Source organism: Oryctolagus cuniculus, chromosome 4 (genome assembly GCF_964237555.1).
Source record: "Oryctolagus cuniculus chromosome 4, mOryCun1.1, whole genome shotgun sequence".
Taxonomy (NCBI): domain Eukaryota; kingdom Metazoa; phylum Chordata; class Mammalia; order Lagomorpha; family Leporidae; genus Oryctolagus; species Oryctolagus cuniculus.
Window position 1 is genome coordinate 119,199,085 of NC_091435.1, and position 15,412 is coordinate 119,214,496.

General features: G+C 38.8%; 1 pseudogene; it reads right to left on the reverse strand.

Annotated features, from left to right (window-relative positions):
• Nucleotides 1–7,048: 7,048 nt before the first annotated feature.
• On the reverse strand, nt 7,049–9,011 carry LOC100350762 (eukaryotic initiation factor 4A-II pseudogene; annotated as a pseudogene).
• Between the last annotated feature and the right edge of the window lie 6,401 nt (nt 9,012–15,412).

Below are 15,412 nucleotides of genomic sequence, written 5' to 3' on the forward strand. Positions count from 1 at the left end.
GTGACAGAAATCAGGAAATCAGTTGCATGGGAGGTGGAAAGAATTGATCAATAAGGGACATGAGAAAACTGTCTAGGGTGATGGAAATAGTCTGTATTTCAATAGAAGAACATGAATCTGTCAAGAGGGATGGAATACACAATTAAAATCTACACATTTCACCAGTAGAGTATAAATCGTACTTCATTGAGAAAAATGTATACACATATATATGTGTATATATATATATACATATATATATATATATATATATATATATATATATATATGGCAGGCATTTGGCCTAGCAGTTAAGATGCCAACTGGGACTCCCACATCCCACATTGGAGTGCCTGGGTTTGGTTCCTGGCTCCAGCTCCTCATTACAGCTTCTTGCTAATGCAGATCCTAGGAGGCAGCCGTGGTGGCTCCACCCGGGCTGGAGATCTGGATTGAGTTCCCAACTCCTGGCTTCAGCCCCTGATCACTGTAGCCATTTGGGGGAGTGAATCAAGGTGTGGATGGGAGTTTACTGTCTTTCCTTCCCTCCCTCCCTCTCTCTATGCCTCTCAAATAAATAAATAAAAAATTTAAATTATACCAGCATAAATACTTGTCTGAAATAAAAGATTCTACTTGACATTTAAATATATATATATACAATAATCAAAAACTCTTGTAAATAGACAAGCTCTGTACAAATATAAAATGCCACTCTTGATCAGACAAACTCAAATGAGTGATTTGTGGTGGCTAGAAAAAATGCATTTAATTGATTTGATTTCTTTTACTTTCCAAAGTTTATGATTGGAACTGAATATAGTGATTTCTGAGAAAAGCAAGGAGCACACAAGTAAAGCAAGGCTAAGTTTAGCAACAATGAGTCATGTTCTAATAGCAAGTGGCATATGGACCATTCCACAGCATATACACACTTCCTCCAAATCAGACTCCCTAGATTTCCATAGGAAAGGGAAGTTGCTATTTAAAATTTAGTTCAAGAAAAGCAAGTGCTGTAGCAATAAAAAGAATAATAGGGGGTGGATATTTGGCACAGCACTTAAAAAGTTGTTTGGGACACCCAAAGACCCATATCTCATATCAGGATGCCTGGGTGTGAATCCAGGCTCTGTTTCCAATTCTACCTTCTTTCTGATGCTCACGCTGGAGGGCAGCAGTGATGGCTCAAGAATTTGGGTCTCTGCTGCCCATGTGGGAGCCCCAGATTGAATTCCAAGCTAATGGGTCCAGCTGGGTGTAGTACTAGCAGGCATTTGAGAAGTGAAGGTGTGGATGGAAGATCTCTTGGTCTCTGTTTTCAAATAAAATGAAAAAAAATATAATCTTTAAAAAGAGAGTATGAGGTATTTGCATTTTGCATTGGGTATAGCAGCCTCTTCCAAATGTTCATGTTTCTGCTCAAATCATCGTTTCAAAGCAGATAGCATTGCCTCTATTTCAAAGACAAGAAAATTAAGGCTCAGGAGCAGCCGAGTGACTAGCTGTAAAATACACACCAAATATTCAAACCTGTGTGTGTCTGAATCTATAGTTTTTTCATTCTATCCTGACTTGTTTTATATATACATACAAGGGGACTTCAAAAAGTTTGTGGAAAGGGATGGGCATTGTGGCACAGTGGGTTAAGCTGTTGCTTCAATTCGAGCATCCCATATTGGAGTGCCAGTTTGAGTCCTGAGTGCGCTGCTTCTGATCCAACTCCCTGCTAATTCACCTGTGAAGCTAGCCGGAGATGGCCCAAGTACTTGGACCCTGCCACCCACATGGGAGACCTGGATGGAATTTTTGGCTCCTGGCTTCAATCTGGCCCAGCCTGGCTATTTTGGCCACTTGGCTAGTGAACCAATGAATGGAATCCCAACCTCTTTCTCTCTCTCCCTCTCTCTCTCTCTTTCTCTTCCCTCCCCTTCCCTCTCCTGCTATCATGTTACCTTTCAAATAAATAAATAAAGATTTTAATTTTTTGTGGAAAAATTGTATTAACTGATGTTTATTTTGGAAACCCATGAAGTTTTTCATAATATGCATTTTCCATAAAATTTTTGAAGTCTACTTCATATGTGATAAATAAATTTTCTAATCTCACTTATTGTTCCCATTAGGTATCTTCACAGTTGCTCATAATTTAATCTCATTACACAGTAGTCATTAATAGTAACATTGAGCTCTCAATGAGCCCTTATCAAGGGTCAGACACTACACAGGCATTAAGTGATTAAATGCTTAACACAAGCTAAGAGATAAATTATCACTAGCTGGATTTTACAAATGAAGAAAATGGCCAAGAGCAAGAGAAAGGAACTTTCCTTGGGTCCCATGAGTAGTATAGCATAGCCAGGATTTGTGCCCAGACAATCTATATTCAAAAACTACTTTATGACCATTGCATCCATTGCACTGTCTTCTCAATGCCAGTGAATGGGCTGATGATTTACCTCTGAGAAATCAAAAATGCAAAATGTTATATAATAGGAGTAAAACCTTTATTTCAGAAAAGATAGGAACATTTTCAAAATTCCTAGGAAAGATCTGCAGCCATAAGCTAGTTCTAGATGGTAAAACAACACACATCTTTTATTTCCAACTTGTAAGAGCAATTGGGAATATCAGCATACATGTAACAGAGGCAGAGACAGCAGAAATTTATAAATCTTTATTAACTAGTATCCTACAAAGGTCAAAAGGTCACAACATGACCCCATGATGATGAACCATCCCTTAAAAATGGTATCCACCTAATCCAGTGGTTCACTCCCACACTTCCAAAGGATATGTCAGATTCCCAGAGTGCTGGTTCACCATGCACAAATGGAGGAGAGAGGAGCATAGGAGAGACTGTGAGCTTGAAGAAAGAAGAAACACAGGTATTTCCGATACTTCCCTACCTCATTTCCTCCTAAGAAGTATTGATCTAGGCTTAGATTCTTATTACAAGGTGCTCAACATTAGCAGGCTTCAGAAACACCAGTAGAGGGAGATTCCAATCATGTTCCCAGCTAATATTGCTGGTCTGGAGCCCACATGTTGAGAACCATTGCTCTATAATATGAATATTAACCCCTACCAAACTTCTGCTTAAACAACTCCAAGCATCAGAGACATTGAAGTGAAATTAACAAAACATGAAGTTACTGTTTCTGTTACTGACAATGAGGAAAATGCTATGAATGCTAAATAGAAACATATTTTTTACCAAAAAAGATTAAATACTTTGAAATAAAACAACAGAAATATCTATCTTTCACTAAAAGCATAAAAAAAGACAGACTATTATTTTTATAATTACAAATAGTTCAGTTCAAAACTGCCCACGTAGGATGTTTGTGCCTAGTCGGAAGAAAACCCCTGCAGAGCCAGAGCAAACGCACAGGTTCTGTGTAAATGTCGACAGCCCTCTCAGTTGAACTCATTTAGCTTAACAAGTCTCCAGTTCCAGTTCACAGTTAGAAGCAGAGATCAATAAAAGCTCCATAATGCTTTTCTGCTCATCTCTAGACTTGCTTTGCACAAAATGATAAAGGCTGTGCAAGGTTCAACAGTGTGGTAGATATAATGCATGTCTGCCTGCCTGCTTGCTTGGCAGAGCTCAAGGCAGTTACAAAGCCAGGTGGCACATTTTAGGGGGGTCTCCGCATTTTTCTATATTGCTTCAGGGAGCCCTTGGCATTGGTTTTTTACGAACTCACCAGATCCAAGCTGTAAAAGAAATCACTTGGTTTAACTTCCCATCAGCACTTGTTGCAAGAATCTATTCTACAACATTCATAGATGATGTCAATGTGACAACAAGCAAGTCAGAGATGCAGACAAAGATCTCAAAGACTTCTCTGTGTCAGAGTAACTTTATTTGGTTTCCCAACATTCTTCTCATGTTGGTGTAACTGTTGTTTCCAATAAATCCTTCCAAAACTAGAGTATAAAACAGCCTTCAAATGGAGTCAAGACTGATCAACTAAATAATTTGCCACAGAAACAAAAGCTCCATGAAGGGAGTAAGTCAGCTTTTGTTTGTCACCATGGTAATGCCAGAGACAGCACAGCTGGACATGGGCACTAAGCAAGTGTTCCTCAGATAAGTTAATCTATGAATGAGACCACCATAATGGCATTTTTGCAACTTTCCAGAGTTGTTCTATTTGTTCCCACAAGGCTGCAACGCGTGAGTTGTGGCTTCAGACCAAAAGGAACTGAGTTTTGTACCTAAAATAGTTGCTAGTAATGCCAAAGAAATACTCCAAAATAGAGGAAACTAAAAATGTGTTTAGTCATAGATGCAAATAAGAAATTTAAATAATAGTGCTATGATTTTTTTAATTTTAATTTTAATTGGATCCTAGCAAAACTCTATGTGTAAACACGAAATCCATTCTGATAAAAAATTGAAATTGTAGTTAACTTATCTAATCCTGGATTGTAACTTTACCACTTTAAGAAGACCTTTCATTATCAACCTCACTATTAAGGAATAAAAAAAACAAAACTATCAACCAGGGAGCACCTGCCATGTGCAAAGCAATGAGATTCTGACAAACACAGTCTTATTCATCACATCAATAAATGCTAGCAATGAGCAATCAGGCAACTTCTGTGTTAAACTGAAGTAAATGTTCAAACGGTTATTGAGTTGAAAAGTAAATTTCTAACACCTGATTATGCCTTCACACACGCATTAAGTGTCTAGAACTGAAAAAAACAAACATTGGCTTTAGCAGATACGGATAGGAAAGGCATTTCCCAGTCTAGTCATGAGTACTGTCTGATATCACTGGAAAGGATATTGATCACTTCCCCATGACACTAAGTCAGCCAAAGAACAGTGTGATGGTTTCAATGTGCTCCCCCAGATTCATATGCTGGAAACTTAACCCCTAAATGTACATGTTAATGGCATTTGGAAATGATATCTTTGGGAAATAATTAGAATTAGATGAGATCAGGGGTGTGGGGTCCCCATGACGGCATTAGGGGCTTTATAAGGAAAGGAAGAGAGACCGAAGGCTAACCTCTGTCTCACTTCCTGGCACTGTCTCACCATGTGACATCCTCCGTTATGAAGGCAGCAAGAAGATGCCCTGCCAGTGTCTTCACCATGCTCATGGGCTTCCCAGCTTCCAGAACTCTTAGCTCAATAAACTTGCTTTCCTTATAGATTACCAAGTTTCAGGTGTTTTGTTCTAGCAGAAAACAAACAAGAAAACAACAAAAACAGAATATGACAGGCTATACATGGCTTTCATCTCATCCTTCACAAGAGATCAAGAGGCCTAAAACCTCCCCAGAGTAGAGGAAGGCCCCAAAGGAAAGGTTAAAAAGCAGAGTGTTGCCTGAGCACATTTGCCACAAAATCCCCCCTCCCTTCTCTGATTCTGTATCTTGTCTCTCCCTAGCTGGTCACTTTTTATCACCCTTGTCATTGTGAAGGGGGACTGTCTGGTTTCTCCTGTCTTTTCAATGTCCTTCATTCTTTTTTCTCCTCCTCACTTTTCTCCTGCCTTCTTTCCCTTACTGACTATAACATAGAAATGAAGTCATCAATTTTAAAGTGCTTGATTGGAAAATTTTATAGTTCTCCCTTAAGAATGCTTTTGCTTTTCTTTTACGTTTTTCAATATTTTTTAAAACTTCACTATTTTATAATTACTAAAATTGTACTGCAATCTGCTCTATCCAATAAATCTTGTTCTAAGCCTTTGTGAAAGGCAGTTTTAAGGTGGGCTCATGAAAAGCTGACTTTCCCAGCATGGAGGAAGAGTACATACCACAAAAGGCTACGTAGCAAGGAGAGCTTAGCCATTCGTGAAACAAATCATTAAATGTTTTTAAAAGACTTCACAAAAAGAAAAATCCAGTATAAGATATTTGGAACAAAGGAAGCATACAATCATGGAGATATAAAGTGACTCATTCCTAGGACTATCACACTGTTTCAGTATAAAGAATGAAAACCTGAAGCAGAGAAAATATTTGAAAGGAACACAACACAGTTTGCCTTACTATAGGACATTTTTCAAAGATAGAGAGAAATTCCATCTCAAGCACGCATTTGGTTCTTCTATCGATCCACCTCCAAATTGCTCATTCCTTTTTTATTATTGATTTCAAAATCAGAAGAAAGGCTCATCATTTCTTCATTTATTTATCCCTCAAATGCCTGAAGGAAGTTGAGGTTGATGGAGAAGAATAGTATCTTCATGCCTCCACAGCTTCTAAACTTAGAGACAGCCTCAGAGCCAAATACCTCAAAAGAGGACACAAATGTTGATGCATTGCTGCCTGAAACTACTTGCTCTGCTTATAAATATCAAAGAAAACAAACTGTGCTCCAGACTCCTCACAGCTTCAGAGCCACGATTAGGTCCTACCATGGGTCCAAATGTACAATTGGTTTTCAAAATCAGGTTCTTTATCACCAAATCCAATGAGGCTCACTCTGGCTATGTTCTCCTAGGACTTAAAATACCTTGAGTCCTCAGTAGAACTCAAGTTTAGGTTTTCACTCTTACAGTCCCCAAATATCTCCAAAGAACTGTCTGAGTATGCCTCCACAAAATTGTGCTGCATCTAAACAACCACTACAGAAAAGTAGTTTTCACTCTTGAAAATTGAAAGCTGTTACCTGGAATTGATCATCTATTATTCAACAACATTTGAGAAAAGTGCCTAGGTAACCTATTACTCAAAATTGCATATCAACTTTCCTTAACAACAATAATCTAATTCTTTCTTAAGAAGCTATGCACCTGCTTGAAACTAAGTTGAAAAATAAACCCTTCCAATTTTTATTTAATTTTCTCCTGAATTAAATTTGGATACCTTCTATGGAAAAGCAGCTTTATGACAAAAGCCTTCCTTCCTACCATCTGCCACCTCTGAGAAAATCCTAAACAGAAATGTGAAGCTACTTCATCTCCTCCAAACAAACTCAGTTATCTTTGTTAATGGGAGACAGGGGTATTGTGAAATAAAGCCCAAAGTAACTCAAATATTTTACTATGTATACTCACATTAACTCCTAGCTAATTTAGCCAGTTTTTCATTTGTTGGCAAATTTTTTTAAAGTGAATATACAATTTATTTAACATTCAAACTTCATTAAGACATGTGCAATATGGCAATTTTACTGGGAGTTTAACCCTACCTAAGATATGATTGCTTGCTGGGGCTAGCAACAGGGTCCAGTTCACACTTAGCACTAATTAAATACTTTATTGAATAAATACAATACCAAACAAAAACGCATTCAAATGCTTTCTTTAAAAAAATCAATTTTAAAGGCCCTTCTATTCAGGCTAATGACAAACACAATAAAGGCAGATATGCTAGTTTAACATAATTGGCTGATTTTATACAGCACTTATACCTTTTAGTCCACAAGTATATTATTAAATGATAGAGAACATCTAATACAACCATTTCTACAGAACTAGGAAATAAATGTCTAAAAAGAAAGATTTTACAGACCCCATCTTTTATACCCACCCCAACAGTCTAACTCTAAAGAGGAATAAGCCAATGACTTTCCTCACAAGAGCTCACGACTAATGTCGCTTTGCTATCAAAATCTGTATTTCTGATCCGTTATGAGCATTGAGACAAGATTCAAATATTCCCAAAGAAAGAAGCACAATGCACATTGTGATCGCCTATTCAGCAACAGCGAGCACTGCATTCAAACTATCTCATCCCAGGAATTAAATAAGGTCAGCCACATTCATGGGCATTTCCTCCACTGTAGTATTGTAGAAAGTCTCAATGTCACAAAGAATCCTCTTGTCTTCTTGAGTAACAAAGTTTATAGCCACACCTTTCCTCCCAAATCGACCCCCTCTGCCAATTCTGTGAATATAGTTTTCATGATTGGTAGGTAGATCGTAGTTTATAACCAAAGACACTTGTTGTACATCAATCCCACGAGCCAACAAGTCAGTAGTGATCAGAACACAGCTTGATCCTGACCGGAATTCTCTCATGATGACATCTCTTTCCTTCTGGTCCATGTCACCATGCAGAGCAGAAACTGTGAAGTCTCTGGCATGCATTTTCTCAGTGAGCCAGTCCACTTTGCGCCTTGTATTGAGAAAAATAACAGCCTGCGTAATGGTCAGTGTTTCATACAAGTCACAAAGTGTATCCAACTTCCATTCCTCTCTTTCAACATTAATATAGAACTGTTTGATTCCTTCAAGGGTCAATTCTTCCTTCTTAACCAGAATTCGAATTGGATCTCTCATGAATTTTTTGGTCACTTCTAACACATCAGTTGGCATCGTGGCAGAAAGCAACACAACCTGAATACTGGTATTTAGTTTTGAAAAATCTCATAGATTTGATCCTTAAACCCTCTGCTCAACATTTCATCTGCTTCATCCAAAACGAACATTTTGATCCATTTTGGAGAAAGATATCTTCTGTTTAACATATCAAATACTCTCCCTGGTATACCAACAATGATATGTGGTGCTTCTGCCTGCAATTTTTGCATTTCATTCCTAACGTTTGTTCCACCAATGCAGGCATGACAAGTTGCTCCCATATAGTCTCCAAGTGCCAGAATTACCTTTTGGATCTTTAATGCAAGGAATAATGGCTCTTTGCTGAATAGCTGAAGGCTTCTCAAAACCGTAAGCATAGATGCCCCGAAGAAGAGACTCCTTTAAATTCATATCATCAAAGTTATCAACAATCTCATTCCAGTTGCTCACAATGACACCATCGGGGTCCATTCCCTCTGGGCCGCCATGTTCTCTGTTATAGTCCGCAGAGCCACCAGACATGTCCGAACAGCCACTCAGCGCCCAACTGAAAAAGGCATTTGTTGGCAAATTAAAAACAAAAACAAGCAAATCAAATAAAAAACTTGATTTCTAATCAAGCAGCTTGTTCATACCAATCTCAAATTCAGAATTCAAGCTTGAGGTTCATCAAAACTACGATATTCATGGGCTTTCAAAATGCTTTCAATACATGTGTATTCATCCACATATGCCAAGGGTCTATTTCATGGCCTTCACCATTCATCAAGTCATTGGTTTGGGTCTAAACAATGAATAAGATAATAAATATACAGTTAACAGCCACTTAATTCACATATTTATCTGCAAGTTCTTCTGTTTCATTCTGTTTTCCGCGTTCTGTTCCTGCAGAAAAGAAATTATCACAGATTTTAATCCGGCTTTCTAGGGGAATACTTCCTGGAGGGTCAAGTTGTTGTTTTCTAAGAACTCATAATTGCACATTTCTTGATCCAGATAGGAATCATCATTCACCCAGTTGAAATCTAAAAGGCAAGTGTCAATCATAGCAGTTCCTGGTAGGCTATAACGTCTGGTACCCTTAATAACAAGTATATCTTACTATACCTCCTTTTTTTTTTTTAAGATTTATCTATCTATTTGAAAGTCAGAGTTACACAGAGAGAGGAGAGGCAGAGAGAGAGGTCTTTCATCTGCTGGTTCACTCCCCAACTGGCAGCAATGGCTGGAGCTGTGCTGATCTAAAGCCAGGAGCTTCTTCCAGGTCTCCCACATGGGTGCTGGGGCCCAAGGACTTGGGCCACCTTCTACTGCTTTCCCAGGCCACAGCAGAGAGCTGGATTGGAAATGGAGCAGCCAGGTCTCGAACCTTCACCCATATGGAATTCTGGTGCTTCAGACCAGGGCGTTAACCCACTGCGCCACAGCGCCAGCCCCTACGCCTCCTTTTTTTCATCATCAAGAAATTATCAGTAGGCCTCCTTTCTGCTTGTTAATGAGAGTTTTTTTGTAATCAGCATGCATCAGGTATTGTATATTTGGTTGCCTCATCTTGACAGTGCCCTTCTGGATGGGAAGTGCTCTCAGTAATTGCTAAACTTCCATGTCTTGCTCTCTTTCAGTCATGGCAATTTAACTCCTGTTTCACCCACAACTTGTTTATCCAACTTCCAACCAGATGCTTAACTGGACACTCAGTTCTAAATCTCATAGCACAGATAAAATTCTAGAAAGCATTACTTTGTTAAAGGGATTTTTACCTTTGAAAGACAAGTACAAAGTGGAGTCTAGAAAGTTTGCTACATCTTTAACTTTCATTAAGTTGAGATTCTTGTATCCTCACAGCAATGTCACTGAAGTCACTGAAACATGGCATCAGATAACTGCATGTTTCCTTACCAAACACTTCGCTAATTTGTAAATTTAAGAAAAAAGGGTGACTCCTGAGTGAAACCTGCTTTTAGCCCTAAAGAAGTGAGATGATGTGATAATATACATTTTAATATAATTCAATAAAAATAACAGTGCCACCCTTCCTGCCCAATCTTCTCCTTGCTCCTCTTGGCTTAAAAGCTTTACAAGTAATATATTACTAGAGGAAAAATTGAGTTGTGCCCTGATTTCATATTTGACATTGACTGAGTCTTTGATCATGTCAACCAACTTTTTGGCTTTCAAGTACTACCCATCAGTTAACTTTCTTATTAAATGATTTTTAATACTTGCCATGTCTTCTTAATGTAATGTTATAGAAAAAGGAAATGGGCCGGCGCTGCAGTTCACTGGGCTAATCCTCCGCCTTGCGGCGCCGGCATACTGGGTTCTAGTCCCGGTCGGGGCGCCGGATTCTGTCCCAGTTGCCCCTCTTCAGGCCAGCTCTCTGCTGTGGCCAGGGAGTGCAGTGGAGGATGGCCCAAGTACTTGGGCCCTGCACCCCATGGGAGACCAGGAGAAGTACCTGGCTCCTGCCATCGGATCAGCGCGGTGCACTGGCTGCAGCGCGCTGGCCGCGGCGGCCATTGGAGGGTGAACCAACGGCAAAAGGAAGACCTTTCTCTCTGTCTCTTTCACTGTCCACTCTGCCTGTCAAAAAAAAAAAAAAAAAGGAAATGAGGAAATGATACCATGAGCTTTCTATAAATATGAAAAATATTTATTCAATTCATTTCAGTGAGCACAGAGATTGTCAACCACAATTCAAGATACTAAGCTAGGTAATTGGGATGGTATCACCATGACAGAGTTCCTAGACATTGCTAAACTTTATTCACAATTGAGCTTATGTTAAGAGTTTAATGTGCCATGGACTCCAAATCCAACTAAGTTGGCAGGTACTGATGTCATCTTACTAGTCAAAGTGATCAGTTTAAGTTCACAATTGATCATAAAGATAGGATTAAGTATCAAAGGGATCACATAAATAAGACCAGTGTCTGCTAATAATATTTGATAAATTAAAAAGGAGAGAACGATCCAACGTGGGAAGTGGGATACATGGCAGACTCATAGAATGGCAAATGCCCTATACAGCACTCTAGCCTCAGAATCAGCCCTTAAGGCATTCAGATCTGGCTAAAGAGCTCATGAGAGTTTCTCAAGCATGGAAAGCCAAGACACTGTGGCAACAAATGACCTAAATGAAAGATCTCTGTGTGTGAGATCCCAATGGAAAGAATGAGCTATCAAAGAAGGAGGTATCTTTCTCTGAAGGAAAGAGAGATTTTTCTACTTTGATTATGGCCTTGTCTAAATAGGGTCAGAGTTTGTGAACTCAAGAGGCTTCCATAGACTTGGCAGCTCATGACAAGAGCCTCGGGTGATTACTGACGTCATAAATAAGAGTGTCAATTGTTAAATCAACAACAGGAGTCACTGTGCACTTACTCCTTGTGTAGAATCTCTGTCCTTAATGTGTAGTACTATGAAAATTAACAGTAAAAGTAGTCTTCAAACAGTACTTTATACTTTGTGTGTGCAATCTGTTGAAATTTTTAGTTAGTATATACTAAGTTGATCTTCTGTATATAAAGATGATTGAAAATGAATCTTAATGAAGAATGGGATGAGAGAGGGAATAGGAGATGGGATGGTTTGTGTGTGGGAGGGTGGTTATGGGGGAAAAACCACTATAATCCAAAGGTTGTACTTTCAAAATTTATATTTGTTAAATAAAAGTTTTCTTAAAAAAGTAAGAGTTTAATGATGAATACAAGACTTGTATCCTGAAAACTATAAGATATTACTAAAAAAAATAAAGAACTAAATAAATAGAACTTTCATTTCCATGACTCAGAACACTAATATTGTTAAGATGGCACACTGTCCCAGAAGGAAGACAATTCATTGAGGAAAGAACACTCTTTCAACCAAATGAAGCTGGGACAATTTGATATCCACATACAAAAGAATGAATTTGAATACTTCACATCATGTACAAAAATCAATTCAAAATGGATAGTGCAACTAAATGTAAGAACTGAAACTCTGAACTCTCAGAAGGAAACATAGAAGTAAATCTTGGTTTAGTAATGGTTTCATAAATACAGCACCAAATCCACAAGAGACCCAAAAAAGAGAGAAATTAGTCATCATCAAAATGATCAACTTGCATTTCTCAAAGAACTTCATCCAGAAAGTTGAAGTAACTGCTTAAAAGATGAGAGAAAATCTTTGCAAATCAAATATATGAAAAAGGATTTGTAGCTAGAATATATTTTTTTACAAAACTCTTATAACTCAAATATTTTTTAAAAACTCAGTGTAAAAATGGACAAATAGGAGCAGGTGTTTGACCAAGCAAAGATTCACACATCCTGCATCAGAGAGCCTGAGTTCCATTCCTGGTTCTGGCTCTCAAATCCAGCTTCTGCCCTTGTAGACCCTGGAGGCCAGAAGGTAGAGAAAGTGATAGCTCAAGTGATTGGGTGTCTGCCACTCACATGGGATGCCTGGATTGTGTTCCTGGCTCTTGGCTCCCCTCCTATCCATTGTAGACATTTGGAAAGTGAACCAGAAAGTGAGAGCTCCCTCTGTCTCCTTCAGTTTGTCTATCCCTTAAATATTTCTCCCCCTATCTTTCTCCCTGTCAAACACCTCTTTCCCTCCCTCCACAAACCAACCCCCTACCTTGTAACAATTTTTTTAATAGGTAAATAAATTGAGTAGATATTTCTCCAAAAATAAAATAAAAATGATCAATAAATACATGAAAAGATACTCAATACCATTGTTCATTAGGGAAATGCGAATCAAAATCATGATGAGATGCCATTTCACAACACAACCATCAGATTGGCTAAAACCACAAAGACAAACAATAACAAATGTTAGAATGTGAATCAATGAAAACTTTCATGCATTCATTGTGGAAATGTAAAATGGTATAATCATCTTGGAAAATAATTTGGCAATATGTCAAAAAGTTAAGCATAGAGTTATCACATGACCTAGCCCTTCTACTAATACATATAGACCTAAGAGAAGTGAAAATATGTGGTCACACAAAAACATGTACACAAATGTTTATAGCAGTGTTATTCACAATAGGCCCAGAATGGAAGCAATCCAAATGTCCATTACTGGTTAAACAAAACATAGCATAGCCGTAGAATAGAAAGTTATTCAACAATAAAAAGAATGCAGTACTGTTACATGCTACAATATCAGTGAACCTTGAACTTATTAGGCTTGGTAAAAGAACCCTGTCACGAAAGACCATATATGATATGTTTCCACTTACATGAAATATACAGAATTGATAAATATTTAGAGACAGAGAGTGGATTACAGGTTGCCTAGTTGGGAATAGAGGAGAGGGAATAGGAAGTGCTAGTGAGTATGGAGCTTCTTTTGGGGTATCTGGAAAATGTTCTGAAATTAGATAATCATGATAGTTATATAACTTTGGATACATACTAAAAACCAATTAACTGTACCACATAAATGAGTGAATTGTGTGGCATGTGAATGATTTCTCTGATAGCACCATTTTAAAAAGTTAACAGAAGAGTATGGCATCCCTTAACAAAATAAAAGGAGAGAGATTAATGTAAATTTTAGTTGCTAGGTGGGGTGAATTTCTCTCTGATTTTACACCAGTGATGGCATGCTGTGTCCTGCCTAGTTTTAAAGAATCTTGTCCTGCTGGGAAGGACTTTTTAGGTGATTAAAGCGTGGCTTGTGAGAAGCTTCCCCCATTCCTTTGATGCCTCCCACTGAGCTGTTATTTAAATGTAAGGTACAAGGCCGGCTCTGCGGCTCACTAGGCTAATCCTCCGCCTTGCGGCGCCAGCACACAGGGTTCTAGTCCCGGTCGGGGCGCCGGATTCTGTCCCAGTTGCCCCTCTTCCAGGCCAGCTCTCTACTGTGGCCTGGGAGTGCAGTGGAGGATGGCCCAAGTCCTTGGGCCCTGCACCCCATGGGAGACCAGGAGAAGCACCTGGCTCCTGCCATCCGATCAGCGCGGTGCACTGGCTGCAGCGTGCCGGCCGCGGCGGCCATTGGAGGGTGAACCAACGGCAAAGGAAGACCTTTCTCTCTCTCTCTCTCTCTCTCTCTCTCACTGTCCACTCGGCCTGTCCAAAAATAAATAAATAAATAAATAAATAAATGTAAGGTACAGAGCACTGGATCAGATATTGAAGACTCAGTCAAAATTGCCCAAGAGGATCGTGGCTTGATTCCCAGTTACCACAGTTTCCAAGAGCTCCTTTTCCTGTTGTTTAATCCCCACAGACGAATTATCTTGTGGTCTTATTTTTTTATTTTCACTCTGGTTTTGCTCTTTTTATTCCTAATAGCAATACTGACTTAAAATTTAATTTGGCAGAAGTTAAGATAATACCTTTACAATGAATGCCAAATTCTTCACAGAAAAGTACCACGATGCTAGAGAAGCTATGAATTTTCACAGTACATAAGACAGAGAAATTTGTTGTGTTGAAGATGAGTGACAACTCATTCAGTGGGAGTGGTAAATGATGAGTCCAGATTCCTCCCTTTCTCATTATTCATTAAGTTGAAAAGTCTCATTCCAGCTTGATTAAGAATAAGGAAACTAGTCAGGGAAGAGGGTTGCTAAATCAAAAGCCTTCAAGGAAGCAATGAATCTGTCAGCCAAGAACAGGTAAAGTAAGTTTGTTCTGGGCAGAGACTTGATTACCTGTCACACCCCAAGTGAAATGGTTGGATCATTCAAACTTTTACCCACTTTAGACTCAAGCTGTGCTTCAGCTGTGAGCAGTCTGTCATTATCATGAATCTCTCTCTCATAAAATGGGAGAATTTCTTCTCTTTAAGCTAATTCTACTTTCAAAGCCTGAAGGTCTTTGTTTTGTTTTTTAAATTGACTACTGTTTCAGTGAACTTTTTTTATGATATAGGAAAGTGCAATGTTTGTCTCTGAATGCATGACAATTTCTGTTGGTCTGGAACATTAGGGTAACAATAGGTTTCCCTAAAACAATGGTTCACAGAACATAGAATTGAGTAAGCCGTAGTTACTTGGCACAAAATTGGAGGCAGGGAAGAAGAAAGTGGGGGGGAGCGGGATAAAGGGAACAATTGCAGGGAGAGGAGAGGGAGAAAACATGAGCCATATTCTGTGGGGTGGAATGAGAAGGCCATGCCAAGATGGCCGCTGCCAAGCGAGTGTCAGTTAC